Here is a 19159-nt window from a genome sequence, read left to right on the forward strand (position 1 = left end):
CAGGTATGTGTCAAGAAGATCGTCGAGAGCCGCCAAAACTCTCGACTTCTTCCCTCTAGTGCCTCTCACGTAGACATTATATATGTCTACGTTCCAATGTGTGCCCATAGCCAAACTAACTGCCTGAATATCATGACTATGGGTAGGAAGTACCTCTATGTTTAACCCTAAATCCTGCCGTACCCAGATTGTCAAGCCCCCCGATGGCCTCGCTTTTACACCTTTAATGGCCGGAATATAGAAGTTTAGGTATCCTACACAGAAGAGAGGAGCCTCTGCCTAGGTTCCTTGGAAAAGACAGATGTCATAATACTCTATGAAAGCACGCCACTCGGGAGAACCTATATTCGTACTCAGTCCTGCAATATTCCAGGACAACAAGGTATCCTTAATAGGGATTGTACAAGGAGACAATTGCCCAATGGGTGTAGTGGGAGGTGGGCTACCCACCCCCAACACACTGTCTATCTGGATGAATCAGAAGGGAGTAGTCTTTGGTGCTTGAGCTAGCCCTGCAATAGATTTCTTAGGGGTCAGGGAGCTACCCCTAGGGATGGGACTGGCTATTGTGTGTTCCTGTTGCTTTGTGGGCGATCTTTTCCTCAGTCAATCATTATTTTCCAGGGTGGAACTTCCCTTCATACTGGATAGTCTTTGACTTGAAAAGTGGGCACTCCTGCTTCTCGAGGGGGGAATGTCTGAACTGAATGGATGACTGTCCTGGCGGAGTGGTGCGAGACTCCAGTGCAAAGAGATTTTCTGCTAAATCAGCCCTGGACATAGTAAGTTCGAACTGGTGGTGAACTGGTGAGGTCAACCTACGAGCTTTTACTATATCTTCTCTTATCACTGATCGACATCCCCTAACATGCCGTATCCAATGAATAACTTTATTTGTTAGGGAATCCGCATGCTCTATACTTTTACTTGCATTGAACTTAGGTACATTCACCATAAAAATTCAATGGGTACTAGGTAAGTTAAATGGATGATGTTCTTGTTGCCCAGGCTGAGAACCAAACTGTGACTGTTTAGCATAAGAGAGGATATTTCTGCTGTGCGATGTCTGGTTCCTCATAAGTGCTGCCTTGTAGGGGTTGTTAGTATTACTTGCTGTAGAGTGTGGTAAGTGCTTGGGCATCGATGGTGGTGTCCTTATTGTATTTGTCCTAGCCTTTCCAGAAGGAGGTGGCAATCTGCTGGGAGTGACATTGTTGTCTATAGTAGAAGTAAACGATGCAGCCAAAGGAGTTGCAGGAATGGCAGAAGTAGCACCCTGCAGAAGTACTTGGCGACTATTTTCTATTCCCTTTGCACTCTCTCTTCGAAGTGAATCAGATGTTAATAACTTAACCATTGTGGGTAAATCCTCTATCGAACTTCTCATCGACCCCACTTCCTGCCTTAACATGGTGACTTGTTGAATCATGTCCTGGCTTTCCGTATTAGAACCGAGCACTACATCCTTACTCTGCTTAAATGATGTCTGTGTTGTCTGTGCAACCTGAAGCCTTTCACCCCCTCCTTCATCATCATCAACTCAGTCTAAAAAAGGCAGAAATCTGTTAGTACAAATTATTGTAGGGACTATGTGTTGGACTTGGCCCTTTTGGCAGGATCACCCCTAAACTTTTTGCCTTTTCTGTGATCTGATATTGGTAGTTTTTGGCCTCTGCGCACTTTAGCACTGTGGCCCAGTGTAAAGTGTGTGCGCACTCTGAGTGCGTGTGGTGAGATTGGTCTGCCCTCCCATAGGAATGCATAGGGGATAGGTGTGTCCATGGTAATTCCTGGTGTGAGAGGAGTGCAGGGTCGAGTTTAGTACGTGCAAACTCGTGAGAATAAATGCTGCGCAATGGTGTGTGCAGATTTATGGTAAAGTGCCACTTTTAGAAGTTGGCATTTCTGTGTGCTGTGTGTCTGCCTGCCTGGTGTGGAGTGCATGTCTGGCTTGTGATTGACAGGTGCTGGATGGTGTGGGGAATTCCAGGAGCCAGGGTGAGTCAGCCCAGTGGTGAATAGAGAGATCTGCATCTAGATGGGATGAATAGGGCTGTGCCTTCCCTCCACAATGCCGGCTCTGCCCCCTGTGGTGCGTCTGATGCCTGAGCCTCCACCTAACAAAGAAGAGTGGAGCTGAGCAAAACAAAGTGCTCCAAAGCTCCCCTATACCAGTTCTAACTGGTATCCCTAAACCCTGTGCTGTGACACAAAGGGGATTTGTTGATATAAATATAGGGGCTGTGACGCCATGAAAATGTGCTCTGCTGTGCAGGTCCTGAAACTAGGGGCTGCTGCTGCTGGGCTCCAGGAGAACCGCCACAAGGGACTGCCTCCCTGCTGGAGGGCCCTGTGTGCTGGCCTGCCTGAGCCCAGCCTTGTGCCCCCCTGAACTTTGCCTTTTATTTGAAAGAGCACTTTGCTCTTTATTGCTGGTAAGAGCGCTCCATTTTTGACCCTGGACCTTTGACTTTTACCCCTAGGAGCGCTTTGTTTTCCATTGCCAAGAAGCGCTTCATTTTCCATTTTAAGGAGCGCCTTATTTTATTTTCTGGAGAGCACTTTACTGTCCTGAGGAGCGCCTTTTTTTTGGGCTGCAGCGCTGAGCTGCGATCGATCTCGAGGGAATCCCGACGTAGGGATTTCCCTGCATTGCCGGCTTCTCGTAGTGGGAGCCCACCCCGCTACTGAATGTGTCTGATTAACAGGAGCCCACCCCGTACTGCTGCCAGGAGAAGGAGCCACTGAAAACCTTGAGGGCCGCTGCGCTGCCCGCGGCGACCAGGAAGCGGAACTGTGCAAGTCTCGGTTGTGGCCAGGGCCGCAAGACATCAACCCGGAGGTCTAAGCAGGGCTCCTGTGAGCGTGGGGGAGCCCCGCAGTACTCAGAGAGGGAGCGGACGGGAGCCTACCCCGTGCTCCATTGCCAAAGAAGAACCGGAGGCCGCTGTCAGCCCGAGCGCCCCTCCCGTGTTGTTGGGAGGAGCCCCGCGAGCAGCCCAGGATGTGAGAAGCCTTGAAGGCTCCTTGCCGAAGTCCAACAGTCCTGCCCGAGCCGTGGAGAGAGCGGAGACGGGGCCACAGAGAGCCTGGTGAGTGGAGCTGAGCCTCGTTTTCCTTGTTGTTTCTGACCCAGCCCGCAGTGGTGACATATGCTGCATTGTGGCAGCTGCACTCTGACCAAACTCTGGGGCCACTCTTGCCCCTAACCAGGAGTCCGGTGGGAGGTGAATATCAGGGCACATTGTAGGTGCCCGCCCCTGAGGTCGCTCCTACGGCACAGTGGTGCAAGGTCCACTTCCAGCTGCACCATGAGAGAGAGCGGGCAGCTGCATCACGGGGGCATTTTGCTTTTGGTGATAGAGTCCCAGAGAGGGGATCAGTGGGCATACTCATTTTTACAGCTGCCCAGCAATTAGTGGACAGCTGCCACGTTTAGGCTTGTGTATCTACGCACTTTACTTTGCTTCTTTTGCAGCAAGACCTGACATTGTTGGACGTAGGGCGTTGGAGCCCTGTGAGAGGCCAGTTGGCCTGGGGTCAGTTTCAGTGCGTTGTGCCCTCGATTGGGGCACACTGTTTTTATGCCAATTATTTCCTAAGGTGTTTATGCTTGTGATGCCTACTGTAAATACCTATTGCGTAATGTGTGATGCTAAAGAGATTTGGGCTTAATGCAGTTTCATGCGCAAAGAGGTTTATGCATCCTCTGTTTTACATTGCAGGATCTCATGCTAAGTTCCTAACTTTACCAGTAGTTACTGGTTGTGCGCTACATTTCCTATTTGTGCTACATTTACAAGTGGTGATTTGTGATGGTTATGACAGTGGCCTCATTGGCCCTGTCATGTGTAAATAGTGCCCTGTGAATATTGACTAGTGCCATTTGGCACAGTGTATATTATGTGATTATGTTTCTACTGTATTTATGACACTACAAAGGCTATTTTTATATATAACCTTGTGTGGAGTTCCTTTTGTGGTGTACCTGGGGTGTTGTTGCTGTGTGCTTGTGCAAACACTATACACATTGCCTCCGGGATAAGCCTGACTGCTCGTGCCAAGCTACCAAGGGTGTGAGCAGGGGTTATCTTTTGCGTGTAACTCCCTTGCCCTGACTAGAGTGGTGGTTTCTGCCTGGCTTTGGCGCAAGCCTTAGCCAACCAGAAATCCCATTTCTAACACTATGTGTTCAGCATTAGACTTTGCCTTAGACTTATTAAGACTAGTGATTGTGTGAGATGCTCCCGTATTTTCCCTTTCCCCATCATCATTGTTGGTGGGCGGTCTTTTGTTGTATGTTTTATGAAACATTGCAGGGATGGGTCCGACTGGGGGGGGGTTGTAGTACAGGTAGGTTGTGTAGTAGGCGAAGACTCTAGAATACCCTCGCACTCACTAATTAGGGTATCAATACGATCTAGATCACAGTTACTACCTGCGTGTTTTTGAAGCTTCCTCGCCTTTTTTCCTTATTACCCTGACTTCTTCCATTCCCTCCAACCTTTTCCACTTCCCCACTTCCTTCTGGTATCTTTCTTTTTCCCATATTCATAGGTTGTACAGCCAGACCCCTTATGAGAGTTAATCCTCCCAACTCATATGCTAGGACCTTGCTTAGCCTTGATGTGGGATTTAACTTATGGGCCCTATACAGGATACAACAGTAAAAGGGAGTAATGGAACGTAATAGTCAATAAATCCAACTAATCCAAACAGACAGGCCATCAATAATTTTAACGATCAATAGGGGTCAGAAGGTGTAAACAGTATCTTAAAGATTTTTAAATAGTCTCTGGACGGTCCCAACATCAGATCCACAACCAGGCCACAAAAGAAAGGGAGGTGGCCCTGCCCTGCCTCTTCCTGTCAATGACAGGCAGGGATGGGCCCGCCCTTGGCCCCGGCTTTGCCCGGGCGCGTCCCGCGATGCGGGAGCCTGCGCTGGAATTTCAAAGCACCTCCGGGCGCTTGCAGATGATGCTAGAGGCTCCTGTCGTGAGTGCTCCTGGACCGGGTAGTGCCCTGATGTGGTTGGAAGGCATAGGGCTGAAGGCTGGCTGGCTGCGTGACCCTCCCAGGTACCTTTTTCCCTTCTTGCTATGGCCTTTTTCAAAGATGACTATTCTAGTTTTGTCTAAATTAACTGTCATCCAGTTTGCTGCACAATATAGGTCCAATATGATCAGCAAGTTTTGCTGGCCAATGCGGGTTAAATTCATGAGGACCATATTGCCTGTGTATTGGAGTGACGCCAACGTCTCTTTTCCCAATTTTGTGGTGTGTGAATGCGCCTCATCCAGTGCTTTACCCAGATCTGAAATGAAGAGGTTGAACACTGTTGGGGCAAGTCTCATCCTGTTGTAGGCCTCGTCCTGTCGAGTTTGGTGGCGTTAGGCCCTTATTCATGCCCAGTCTGATCTGTGCCCAGGTTTCAAAGTACAAGAGAGTCACAGTTCACTCCTGGCCTTACCACCCTTTCAGACTGTGGGTGACCATTTTAAGTATTTGTATATGAAAATATTCGAGAGCCAACAACGAGGTTGTGAACTAAATATAGTTCTTCTCCCAGACAAATTAAAGAGGGGGTTCGCCTCCCGGGTCTCTCTCACTCTCACAGTAATGGGTAATTTTGTGCTATTTAAAATGATCTCCTTGCCGTGCTTTCTTTATTCTCTACAAAAGTACCCATTTTAACTCCCACCAACCTTTATGGATTTACGATGTCAAATTAGTTGTTTCCTCTGGCGTGAGGTGGTCCCACTAAGTGTAGAGAGATCCTTACGATGGAAGGATGGGTTTTGCGGATGTTCGGCTTTAATATTGGGCTTACCAGCTCATTCCCATTAATAACTGGATATTTGTGGACAGAAAAGATCTCCAAATAGATTATAATTGGACATCCTAGACAAATTTGATTTATTTCACATACTGTATGGCAGGGCAATCCCTAGAACAATGCCAGTGGCCTAGAATCCAGTTTTTGTGCTGGCAATAGGTGGTGAAGCACATTCAATGGTAGGCGAAACACACTATGACAACTCAGCCATGGCGGGGCACCTGACTTGCTCAATCAGTGATGCTAGCCAGCTTCCATTAATGGGACATGACAGACACCTCCTCGCTGGGTGGCGTGTGGTGAAATGATGGTATTTAGTCCTTTCAAGACCTGCTCACAGATTTTTAACAACACAACGTTTGAAGTTTGAAACTGAGTGAAAATTGGGAACTTGACCTTCCTGAGCTGGATGATTGATGATGATTGGATTGAAGTGAAGATGGCACCATGAGTCCGAGTCATCTGTGAACACCTACGTCTTATTCAGCTTAAATACTCATACCTCACACTTCACACCTATGGAAAATGGGGAAACACAAAGCCATATTTTTGAAAGGTGTGGTTCCCTCTTGGTACATACTTTTCACATGATATGGCAGTGTCCCGATTGGAAGAATGCATGGTGTCTGCCACTCTGGAGGACGTAGGGGGGGGGGTCACTGGTTTTAGACCCCCTGAGTAATGATTCTGGGAATTATAGATCAATTGGGTGGTCCTAGTCACACCCACATTCTCATTGCCATTGATCTCCTGATTTCAAAATAAGGCTTGGTGTGCCACAGGCGAAAGGTGGACTCTCCCTCTATGGAGAGATGGGATAGGGATATGGATTTCTGTACTACAATGGATGAACTGGTGTATAAAGCATGTGGGGTGCAGACGAAATATCTCAAAGTATGGACTCCATTGTGGAACTATTGTGCTGGAAGTCTAAAAATAGACACAGTTTAACCTTACGTGAATTAGCATAATCCTTTTACCCTCAGAATGGCTAACCAAGCACCTATAGATTCTGAAGTTTTCAAAGAAAAAGCCTATTCAATAAGTACAGATTACTAATTTTGCGTTTGTTTATAGCTCCCATATATCCCGATAGCTGCTAGCTTTTTATCAACTTTGCATGCAAGTGATTCTAGATTATGGTCACTTTCCCTGCATGATCCACTTTTTATTACCAAACTCATATCATTTGGCTTTCATTGCATTCTTAAACTTGTGGGTTGCAGTCGTTCCATCAAGGAAATACAATATCCTGCCTACACTATAGCCTCACTATGCTTGTGTCAATACTTTTTGCCACAAATGCGACATGAGTCCTAAACTTAGCATGTGAAGCTTGTGAATCGTATGAAGCTTGAGGCCATCGAGGGGTCTTCATCACTTGCCGCTCGTTAGTCATTGATGCAAGTCTTTACTATTCACCAGAAATACTATCATGCAGCTACTTTCCGTGTCACCCATTGCACAAAGTGAAACCCTTTGACTATATCCATCATCAATTTACATGTTTTTTTTGGTAAATTAAAATCTACATTCACCTGTTGTAAATGGTTCTGCTTCTCTCACGTTTAATTTCAACCATTCAGGGAAGTACCTGATAAGCATGCCTGAATATCAAAGAAAAAAAAAACATTCATGAAAAAGGAAAACATGGGCAATATTGAAACCAGCCCTATCTGTCTCCCATTCACACACTCGAACATCATTCGCTTCTTCTATTCTGTTTAGAGGCAACTTTTATGCTTTTAGATCATCTTGTAATTTGTTCCTGAACATGTTAAACAAAAAAAGAATGAAATCGTGAATGCCACAAGGACATTGCCAGTAAGAAGACAGTCTACATTCACATGCAAATCGAGTCAGGCAAATTGCATTTTATCACTATTTAAATACACCTGTCTGCTTTGCTGAAGAAATGTGCCAACATGTAGTAAAATGTCCTTTTCAAGAATGGGCCCTCCCCCCGTTAACCATTGTCTGAGAGCTCACTGGAGGAGATTCCGTGCGTCACGTGTCAAAGCGTTTTCATCAGCTCTCAGGACTGAGCAGCAAACAATGCCTCTTGCTAAACTGGCGCTGCTCGTCACCATTGTCTTTACCTATAGAATCCTGCCCCATCCATTGCTGAACATGATCTATAATTAAGCATCTCAAAATGTGTGGCTTGAGGGGGGAGGGGCTGCCTCTCTTTGTAGAACAGTTCTTTCCATGTCAATGTACGTGCAACAGCACCTCTTAAATTAAGCAGGACCTTATTAAACCGAATGGCATATTTCGGTTTTTCAGAAAAATGTGTATTTACTGCATTGATTGCATAGTGCAGGAGGAAATTGATGCTGAAAGGACAATGGGAAATGGAAAACTGCCGTAAGTGTATGTGTAATTAGCAGGTACTGATATGTTACAGAACCTTTGTTGACACATTAGAGTGCTGCACTATGTTGCCCAAAAACACCAGGTCAATAGATTACAATAAAATGCAGTATGGTCAGGTTTCCGCTGCCATAGATTGCATTCTTCTCCAGATATTGGTTCTTGTGTCATAGTAACAGACATTGGGGCATATTCTCAAGGAGCTATCGGCACTTTATCGCAGCCAAAGTCACAATACATTTACCACCCCATTCACAAGCTGGTGCAAACACCCTATATCACCAGTTTTCCGGCGATAGCATCCGCAAAAAACATCGCCACAGATGACCCCGGCAACTATCGCTAATGAGATGCAGAGTAGGCGTTCCCGAGCAAAATGCCGTGACAACACCACACCTCACCATTCTCAACGACCAGCCAGATCTGCGATAGGAACACAAAACATGCGATAAGGCGCATTAGCAGCAGGAAATTAACACCGGCTCTGACCTGGTGCAAAGTCGGACAACAACCGGCACCAGACAAGGAGCACAGCACAGAGCCAAACATGAAGAACAACAGATGCCCACAAGCAACTGAACATGCAGCCCGGAGCCCCAATAGGGCAACAACACCAACCACCCCCACCCCCCAGACACCACCACCCACCCCCCCGGACAAAGATAATGCACATCAACTCCACTAAACCATGAACCAAACAAATCACCTGAAGTCACACAATCACAACACCTAACATACAGGTGCGGCCAAAAAAAGGGAAAACATACATCCAAATCATATAATACAAATGAAAACTTTATTGCACATAGCACAAAAAACAACAATCTTGTAGAGGCACAGCGGGTCTTTTCTGGGCATTCTGTAAGTCACAGCCTGCAAGACAGAAATACAGATAAGAAGGTGTGTTATGCGCCCATCAAAGTACAGAGAGAGAGAGAGAGAGAGAGAGAGAGAGGGGGGGAGAGGGAGAGAGAAAGAGAGGGAGAGAGAAAAAGAGGGAGAGAAAGAGAGGGAGAGAGAAAGAGAGGGAGAGAGAAAGAGAGGGAGAGAGAAAGAGAGGGAGAGAGAATGAGAGGGAGAGAGAGAGGGAGAGAGAGAGGGAGAGGGAGAGAGAGTTCCGACACTGCAGATCCAGGCCTCAATGCTCACCTGCAGCCACGGTGTGTCTCCAACCACGTGCCGGTACACACTGCAGTCCCCCAGGTCCCTCATCTGAAACAGTTGCCAGAGACATGAATGGCAAAGTCCATACAGTAGCACACGCCACCAGAGCTTGCCTGCCCCTGCGCACACAGGCTGCCACACCCCAGCCCCTCCTGCCACCCAGCGGAGATTGCCCGCCCCTGTGTAACCAGGCCTCCCTGCTCACCTTCCACCACCGGCGTGTCTCCAAGAGGGCCCACCACGTGCTGTTGGAAGCACCAAGCCCGTGGCCCACGACCATGGCACCGTCCACATCATGCAGCCCCGCACCGCGGGCCACCAGGTCACACACTTGATTCTGGGTCTTGATTTTGCTATGGCAGAGAACATAGCATTGCACCCTGCCTTATCGCAGGCTGCACACCCGCTCAGCACTAGAGATGCCACTAACTCTGTGAACTGTGAGATGACGCCACATACGGTAGGCCCGGACTGCCCGCTGGCTCAGACCTACCCTGCTGGTTCAGCAGGGCTCACACCAATGCCACCATTCCGGACCACCTGGACGGCGCATCACGGCAGGCTGCACACCCGCTCAACAATTACGGTGCCCCTACCTCAGTGCACTGAAAGACACCGTCCTGTGGCGGTGTGCCTGTGCCTGCCGCACTGTATCCGGTGCCACCAAGTCTGTGCACCGCAAGACATGGACCCTTTATGATTGAGTCCCGTGGTGCAGACGCCATCATGTCACCGCACCGTCGGCACTGGGCTGTGGCAGGGCCCTAGGCCCTCAGGAAGAAAGGATACCCACACGGAGAAACCCAGTGACAGAGTAGAAATGGCATCCAGCACGAGCTCCAGTCCCTTTTTATTGGCAGGGTCACATGTCCTGTGACGCCGGTGCTGATTGGGTATGGTGTGGGTGTGAACCAGACGTGAGGGAGTGGCTGTGGCATGCTGACAACTAGACCTGTGAGCAGTAGATCTCTACAGGCAAGACCAGGGACATGTAGCGTTGTCGTCCCCCCGTGAGCGTAAGCGGAGTGGGCTGGCCTTGCGCATGCCAGTCCAGCGCAAGGGTGTGAACATTGACCCTCGGCCTCTGGGCGTGATTCCGTCTTAGGCTGGACAAGGAAGAGACTAATGCATGTGTCTCCGTCCTAGTGTCGGCGCCACACGGAACGCAATGGGTAATGTGTCACCCTGTGACCCAAGTCCCACAACATGAGCAGCATGGTTGTAAGGGGGAATTATTGACCCTACATCTATCAATACGTCCACACTTGCAAGATCATAGACATGGCACATCGGTGTGACAATGAATGTTTAATGCACATTCAATGGAGTGTCGTAGCTGGAGCAGTACAGGGCCATGCAAACGCCACACCACATTGACAGCCCATGGAGGGCCATCCAGAGTCCTTCAGGGAATGACAAGTACATCATATGAGGAGGAGTCCAGTCCACAGTCTGATAGCTGTGTCATAGGTGACCAAACAGGATATGGCAGTCCATGTCGAGGTCCAAGGTGAGTGTCGCAGAGTGCATTGGGGGACAGTGAAAGGTGATGATGCAGAGGGCAGAACCAAGCAGAAACAGGCCATATGGCAGGGATGAATGCTACCGCTTCATTCTAACCACGAGGGCAGATTCATCCACATCTTCGTTCTCTGCTGTTTCAGGTGCCTTACATGTGGGTGGTGGTGTTCTGTCTCCAGCACTGTGTGGCACTGACACATCAAGGGCTGGGGATGTGGATGGAGTGGTAGCAGCAATGCCATGAGGCGGGTCTTTGTGGCATTGAGGGACCCAGCTACCTCTCGCTCGTGTGCAGCCATGGCAGCCGCTCTTTCTGCCCATGTCCGCTCCATGTTCTCCATGAGCCTCCGCATGAGTTCGAACTCCCAGGCGAGCTCGCTGGAGCCACTCTGACTAGACAGTCATTCTTGTCGCAGAGTCAGGACTCTGGCGATGTCAGCCATGGTTTGTTGGAGGGCATGGAGCGGACCTGATAGGACTTAGACACCCACGTATGGCATCTAGTTAGTCTGCCATGCTGTCGAACCCCACCTGCACCTGTTCAGGCAGCTTCTCCTGGCACCCCAACACATGGCGTTGGAAGGCCATGTGTTCATTGTGGGGGTCCTGGGAGGCAGTCGTGGTGGTGGGTGCTGCCTGCTGTGTGTTCTGTGCAGGGGGTGGGTTCTCCTTGTAGCAGCTGGGCTGCCCTGCGCCTGGAAGTGGGCTGCGGAGGCTGTCGACAAGCTGTTTGAGGGCGTCGGAGTCAAAGGTGTTGTGGTCCTCTTCGTCATCAGAGAGGAGAGGTTGGGACTGCTCTGCAGGAGGTGTTGAATTTCCCTCTGCAATGTGAATGGGAGATGCAGTTTAACATTGTGTTCACATGGATGTTGTCGCATTGCACATGTTTACATTCAGACTGCATGACAGTGTACATTGTGACTGTTTGTGCGGAGCTGCCTATATGGTGCGGGACAGTGGACATTCTAACAACGTTACGGATGTGTGATTGTACTTGTACATTGTCTACTCACATTTCCCTGCTATGTCACATGTGATTGGCCAGTATCTGCACACAAGCGACACCAGTTTTGTCCTCTGTTCTGTGGTGGACGTGTTGCGGATTGTGCCACATCGTTGTCGATGTTGATGTGCTCTGCAGGTGATGTGTGTGTGTGCCGCATTTTTTGGGGAGTCGCCCCTGAAGTTCTGAGTAGGCTGCCCCTTCTCCCTTACATGCAGTGTGCCTCTGACTTCTGTGCTTATACAGTGCTGAGGTGTTGCATACTTGGGTGCATGGGTCTCTTGGTGGGAGTTGGGGGGCTGAGGCATGGTTTGTCCGCAGCTGTGCTATGCCTACTTGTGCATGTGTGCCATTGTGCCCATCTACCCCGTCCCCCCAGTCCCTGGTTGTTACTCACCCTGGTGCTGTTGTGTCCGGTCATGTTGAGCAGTGTCCGGGCCCCAGACTCCTGCCACAGTCTCCCCACTGATGACTGTGGACACCATTTCCTCCATCTCGTCCAGCTCCTACTGTGGCGCTGGGCTCCCACCTCCAGTCTGCATTGCTGCATTCCAGTTGTTTGCGAGTTTCTGCTTGGTTTTGCACTTGACATCATTCCAGCGCCTCTTGACCTCTTCCATTGCCTTCTTCAGCACTCCGACTGCAGTCACCTTGTCCATGACAGTCTGCCATATTCCATTTTTAGTTCCCTGTGACACAGTGGAGGTGACGAACAGTAGTTGATGGTGTTCTATCACCTCCGTTATCAGGATCCTGTTTTCCTGCAGACTGAACCTTTTCTTCCTACTCTTCTTCTCCTTGCCCTTCCCTGACCCCAAGGTCTCAGGCTGGTCCTCGGAGCGGGGCTTGCGGGGTTTAGGTTGTCCTCTGCACTTGCTCCGGCTGCCTCCATTGTGCTTCACTGTTGTTTGGCTTTTGTATGTGTTTTTCCCCCAACTTTTGAAGTGCATTTTCCCGCATGTCAGCGATGCATCGAGCGCAAGGTAAATATGCTAGATGCTAGACCAAAATGAATCCTGCCTCCTAATCCTCTTTGATCGTTCTTCTGAGTTCGACACTGTTAATCATGACAACCTCTTATTCATTCTGGAACATAGGATGGGCCCTTCCGGTCTAGTATTGCAATGCTTCTCGTCCTTCCTTCATAATGGATCCCAAAGAGTCAAGGTGAATCAATCCCTATCTCAGCCCTCTACAGTCTCCGTGGGGGGTCCCACAAATGTCTTCCCTAGCTCCCATAGTCTTTAATATTTTCTTGGAACCATTAGAGAATGCAGTAAACTCATGAACATTCTTTTTCAAATGTATGCAGATGGATGAGACGCAACTTTACCTGAAAATCACCTCCTCTGAAGACTTCACCTCACTCAACTCTACCCTGACGAATACTTAAAATGGGCTAACTGAGAACCACCTCCTGTTCAACACCGCCAAAACAGAATTCCTTCTTGTATCTCCTCCTAATCACACCCCCAAGATAGACCTCTGGATGAAACACCTGACTGACTTCAACTGCTCTCCTCACATCATTGATTTACCTAAATCTCTCAGAATCACTCTGGACACGCACTTGAACATGAAGAATCGTATTAGTAAGATGAGCAATGCTGATGAGGATGAGGATTCTTAGAAATCTCAAACAATTCCTTCCACAAGATGACTTCAAGCAGGTAGTTCAAGCGCTTGTCCTGCCGAGGCTAGATTATGGCAGCGCTACGCTCTGTGGCCTCCCCAAATATACCTAGGCCCCACGTAGGGCTTCCTTGAATGCTGCTTCCAGATTTATTATGGGTACAAAAAGAAATGCTCACATATCCCCAGCCCTAGGATCTATAAATTGGTCGCCCTACGAAGTAAGAATTCAGCTAAAGATTGCCTGCTTGACGCACAAAGCCCTCCATTTCAAAACCCATGGTTACCTAGCTCAAAAGCTAGAACTAGCTGGACGGGGTAGACAATCAAGATGTGCAAATTCTCTCCTCTTGAAACTTCAGACTTTTTGCAAAAAGAGAACGAGGCACAGAGCTTTCTCTGGCTCGGCCCGAAGCTCTTGAACTCTCTCCCAACCGGAAGTCCGCAGAATCTCCTCCATGGCTGCCTTCAAACATAAAGTAAAAATAAACCTAATGAACAGGTTCTTGCCTTAATTGGTCATGGCTCTTCTGTTTTCTCAATGCCCCTCTGACTACAGTCTTTACCGGTCTAACAACTATGAAGCTCAGGGTTGTCTGATATACTCTATTAAGTAATGTTTGTTCTCCTCCTAGTACACTATAGTATTAGCTAAATATGATATTATTTGTTACCCCCTTTGCCATTCTCCCTTTAATATTTCCTTCCTTAGCAAAATGTGAAGTGCTCTGATACCCTTTGGGGTCATGTTCATGCTATACAAAACCTTATAAATAAAAAATAAAATAAATTACCAAACCACATCAAGTGGTATCCTCGCCCACTATGGCTAGGTGGGTGCGATGGCTGATACAAGAGGCAAGCATTGATATCTCCAAGTTTGGTGTCCATTTGGTCAGGGGTGTGATGCCCTGTAAGGTCTGTATCTTAGGAGCTAGGTTGGAAGATGTCTCATGAATGGCAGACTGGTCCTCTGACTTTTAGAGATTTTAATTCAAGCCATTTGCACAATTGGCTTCAGTGGTGATAAGTAAGTTTTAAATAAGCATAATCAAGCCTCTGGTCCTGACACAGAATAAACAATTTCCTAGCTGGCATGAAGGAAAATTTCAGTTCTCTTAAGGCAATGAATGGGAAGATTATCCCGTCTTTACTTCCTTGCAGATTCCCTCCTGATTTGGAAGGAGGACATTGACCTACGCTGGCATCAAAATTTAACTTTTTAAAAACTTTCAGATGATGTTGGTACTAACATTTGTTCGTATGACTATGGTTAAGATGATCAGAATCAAATACTGGACATTATCATGTGTAGATATAAGTGTTCATTTATTTTCTATTCTTTCTACCATTGAGGATAAACAATGAAGATCAAAGGGATACAAAGGGCGAGAATTTTATGCTACGATTCACACAAAGAGGACTAACAGAGAATGACTCTGCATTATATACAGTCATGGGAACTGTTACTGGTTGTTATGGTCATGTGTTTGGTGACATACTGGGTGTTTGGACAGAATATCGAGTTTAAAATTCTGGAACTCAAAAGAATCTGAAAATGAAAATTGCGATGCCAAAGTATTGTGATATAGAATATAATTGTCAAAAAATATCGATTTTTTGGTAAGGAATATAGTTTTGAAGAATATTGTTGCTTTTCATATTGTTTTCAGTAATTTAGTTGTAAAAAATATCTAATTATTTTAACTAGTTTCAGATGAATGTATGACGGAATTCCGAATGCATGCCTTCGGAACTCCATGATTTGAACGAATGCGTCTTTAGCACGCATTTGTTCTGCACTCAAGATGTTTTAACAACTTGCTTTACGGGGGTGTTGAATATTAAAATAGTTTAATTTACTATTCCAACTCCAGTCTGCACAACAGTAGGGAAGGTGTTGGACTTTAATTCCAACACCACTCCACCATTGCACCCCCCTAAAGCAAGTCATTGTAACAGATTTTGTGCTGAACAAATGCATGCTTAAGATGCATTTGTTCTGTTGCCGGCGCTGTGAAGGCACAGCATGATTCCGACTTCATCCGAAAGGACGTTTCCTGTTTTAGATATATTAATTTTAGTTGCTAGTATCATTGGTATATTTGCTAATACATTTTGAAAAATATAGGGGCTGATTACGATGTCCACCGACACCGTATCGTTCTGGAACCGCCCGACCATAGGTCAGCAGTTCAGACCTCGCAATTTGGATGTGACCACCCATAGGGTGGTTGGAAACATCCATTTCATTATGGTAGCCTGTGCAGCGGGCGGATAAGGCCCACAGCACAAGTTACCGTAGCGAAATGGATCTTTGCAAACATCCCTGCACTGTATGGCAGGCACCAGATGTTTAAGGGGGCACCGTAGATGGCACCCAGGCCCCATAGCGGATGGACAGGGGGCAAGGGGGCCCTGCTCGGGACCCCAAAGTAATTTTCCAACAGCTGTTCCATGTCAAAAAGGCCAAAATGGTAAGGCTGTTGGAAAATGACATCAGAATCCCAATAGCGGAGCCGCCATCATTAGGGGATTATGGTGTCTTTCCGATGTACCGAAGAGCTCATTGAGCCCATCAGATGCGCAACAGATGGTCCCTCCACCCGATGCCTCCACCTGCCGCATTTTAATGTGGTGGGCGGACTGCAGGGGCAGATGTCGGTGGGTCCGACACCGACATGCTGTCAGTGTCAGACCCACTGACATCGTATTCAGCTCCATAGCTTGCAATTTGAAGTGATACTTTTTTTACTATTTTTTAAGTTATTATTATGTATGACTTTATGTTATATTTTACATTTTAAATTTATAATTATTTTGTTTATTTAGTCTTGTTATTAGTTATAGTTAGTTCTATTTTAGGAGTGGGTTGTTGGGTTTGCAGGGGTACAAGGTGGGAAGTTAATTAAGGTATAAAAAATTTAAATGTATTGGTTATCTGTTTTTTATTAATAATTTATCATATAATGCATTGTTAATTATGTAAATTGTTCATTATCTATTTCTCTATGATATACATTAGTTGTTGGCTGCTGGATTTGTATGGGTACAGGGTAGGTATTTTATTAAGTTTAAAACATTTTTTAATTACTATTAATTAGTTTTACATTTTTATTAGTTATTTAATTGCTTGTTAATTATCTAAATAGTTTACTGCTGATGTATTTAAGTTATACTTTAGCTGTGGGTCGCTTGGTTTGTAGGAGGTTATGGTGAGTAGTTCAATTAAGTTATATTTTTTAATTTAATGTTAATATTTTAATTTTAATTTAATTGAACTATTACTTATGTATATCACTTACTGTATTCGTTATTGTGTAACTGTTGTAATGTTTTATTTATTTTAATAAGTGTGTTTGTTTTATATGTTCATTAAATGTGTTATTTTTTTAGCTGAGTAGGTTGGTAAGAAAATACAAATATATCATTTGTTTCTTAATTTATGTATTTATGTAAGTAATTCATTGGGAAATTAACTATGTATAATATTTTTGTATGTGTAGTTTAAAAAAAAAAGCCTTATTTCATTTAACTGTGTTTCTGAGAAAAAAAAAATTGAGATGATATTTGTTATTCAAAATTATTTATTGTTTTATTCAGTATTTTAAATTAAATAGATAAATGACGATTTATTATTGAAGTTGATATTATTATGTATAACTTAACTCCTCAAACGTCCAACACGTTCCCTACTGCTAAGCTGACTGGAGTAGGAATAGTAAATGTAACCCCTTTAAGTTCCAACACTTTCCCTACTGTTGCATGGAATGTAGTAGGAGTAGTAAATGTAACCCCTCCATAATCCCTCACTTTCCCTACTCTTCAGCTAACTGGAGTAAGAATAGTAAATCTATCTCATCTGAAGTCCAACACTTTCTCTACTGTTGCTTAGACTGGGGTGGAAATAGTAAATCTAACCCCTCAAATCAAATGTTTAGTGTTTTCCCTACTGTCGCTTAGACTTGAGTGGGAATGGAAATATGTAACCCCTTTGAAGTCCAACACTTTCCTTACTGCTGCCCTGACTGGAGAGATGAATAGTAAATCTAACTGCAAGTCTAACAGTTTCCCTACTATTGCACTGACTAGAGTAAAAATAGTAAATCTAACCCCCCTGAAGTCCAAAACTTTCCTGACTTCTGCATAAACTGGAAGGGGAAACAGTATATTTAACAATCTTTGCTGCCAATACTTTTCCCAATAGTAGTTAAATAGATTATGTAGTATTATTTGTTTTATTTATATATATATATATTTTGGGAGACAGCGAAAGCTATTAGGGCAGTGGCAGCCACCAGGGACTGGCCCTGGCATTGGACTTCTGGCACGCTTGAAAATGGGGTGCAAGGAGATTGCGGCACATTTCCACCAAATGATTTTAAACACACTTACAAACTCACTACGATACCCAGAATGCTCTAAGCTGCAGTCCACCGTGGCGCCCACTAGAGGGAAAATCACTGGAGATAAAATGTGAGCAGGGTTCTGGTTCGAGTATGTAAATTCGATCTCCAAATGGTTGAAACTCCTCCTTTGAAGAAGGCCAAAGGTTGGCCGAAATGCATCGGAAAGAACAGCGGAGGTTTTAAATTTGGATAATAAAATCTCATGTTACCGCGATGTTGTGCGACTCACTCTTTCCTTCAGGAGAGACTTTTGAAATATAATGCGGCTTGGTCCTGCCGCGGAGTAACGCACCGCCTGCAAAAGTGCGCCGAGACTGCCCGCAAAAGGACCCCTTTTGGGAGACAGCGAAAGCTATTAGGGCAGTGGCAGCCACCAGGGACTGGCCCTGGCATTGGACTTCTGGCACGCTTGAAAATGGGGTGCAAGGAAATTGCGGCACATTTCCACCAAATGATTTTAAACACACTTACAAACTCACTACGATACCCAGAATGCTCTAAGCTGCAGTCCACCGTGGCGCCCACTAGAGGGAAAATCACTGGAGATAAAATGTGAGCAGGGTTCTGGTTCGAGTATGTAAATTCGATCTCCAAATGGTTGAAACTCCTCTTTTGAAGAAGGCCAAAGGTTGGCCGAAATGCATCGGAAAGAACAGCGGAGGTTTTAAATTTGGATAATAAAATCTCATGTTACCGCGATGTTGTGCGACTCACTCTTTCCTTCAGGAGAGACTTTTGAAATATAATGCGGCTTGGTCCTGCCGCGGAGTAACGCACCGCCTGCAAAAGTGCGCCGAGACTGCCCGCAAAAGGACCCCTTTTGGGAGACAGCGAAAGCTATTAGGGCAGTGGCAGCCACCAGGGACTGGCCCTGGCATTGGACTTCTGGCACGCTTGAAAATGGGGTGCAAGAAGATTGCGGCACATTTCCACCAAATGATTTTAAACACACTTACAAACTCACTACGATACCCAGAATGCTCTAAGCTGCAGTCCACCGTGGCGCCCACTAGAGGGAAAATCACTGGAGATAAAATGTGAGCAGGGTTCTGGTTCGAGTATGTAAATTTGATCTCCAAATGGTTGAAACTCCTCCTGTGAAGAAGGCCAAAGGTTGGCCGAAATGCATCGGAAAGAACAGCGGAGGTTTTAAATTTGGATAATAAAATCTCATGTTACCGCGATGTTGTGCGACTCACTCTTTCCTTCAGGAGAGAC

At 46.2% G+C, this 19159-nt stretch overlaps 1 long non-coding RNA gene across 1 annotated transcript in view; it reads left to right on the forward strand.

The window, feature by feature from the left end:
* Nucleotides 1–4992: 4992 nt before the first annotated feature.
* Nucleotides 4993–19159, forward strand: part of LOC146855642 (uncharacterized) — a 244381-nt gene continuing 230214 nt past the window's right edge. The window contains exon 1 of the long non-coding RNA XR_014980862.1: nucleotides 4993–5081. This is a non-coding gene — a long non-coding RNA (uncharacterized LOC146855642). The remainder of the gene's footprint in view (nucleotides 5082–19159) is intronic.

Source organism: Triturus cristatus, chromosome 4_1 (assembly GCF_964204655.1).
Source record: "Triturus cristatus chromosome 4_1, aTriCri1.1, whole genome shotgun sequence".
Classification (NCBI taxonomy): domain Eukaryota; kingdom Metazoa; phylum Chordata; class Amphibia; order Caudata; family Salamandridae; genus Triturus; species Triturus cristatus.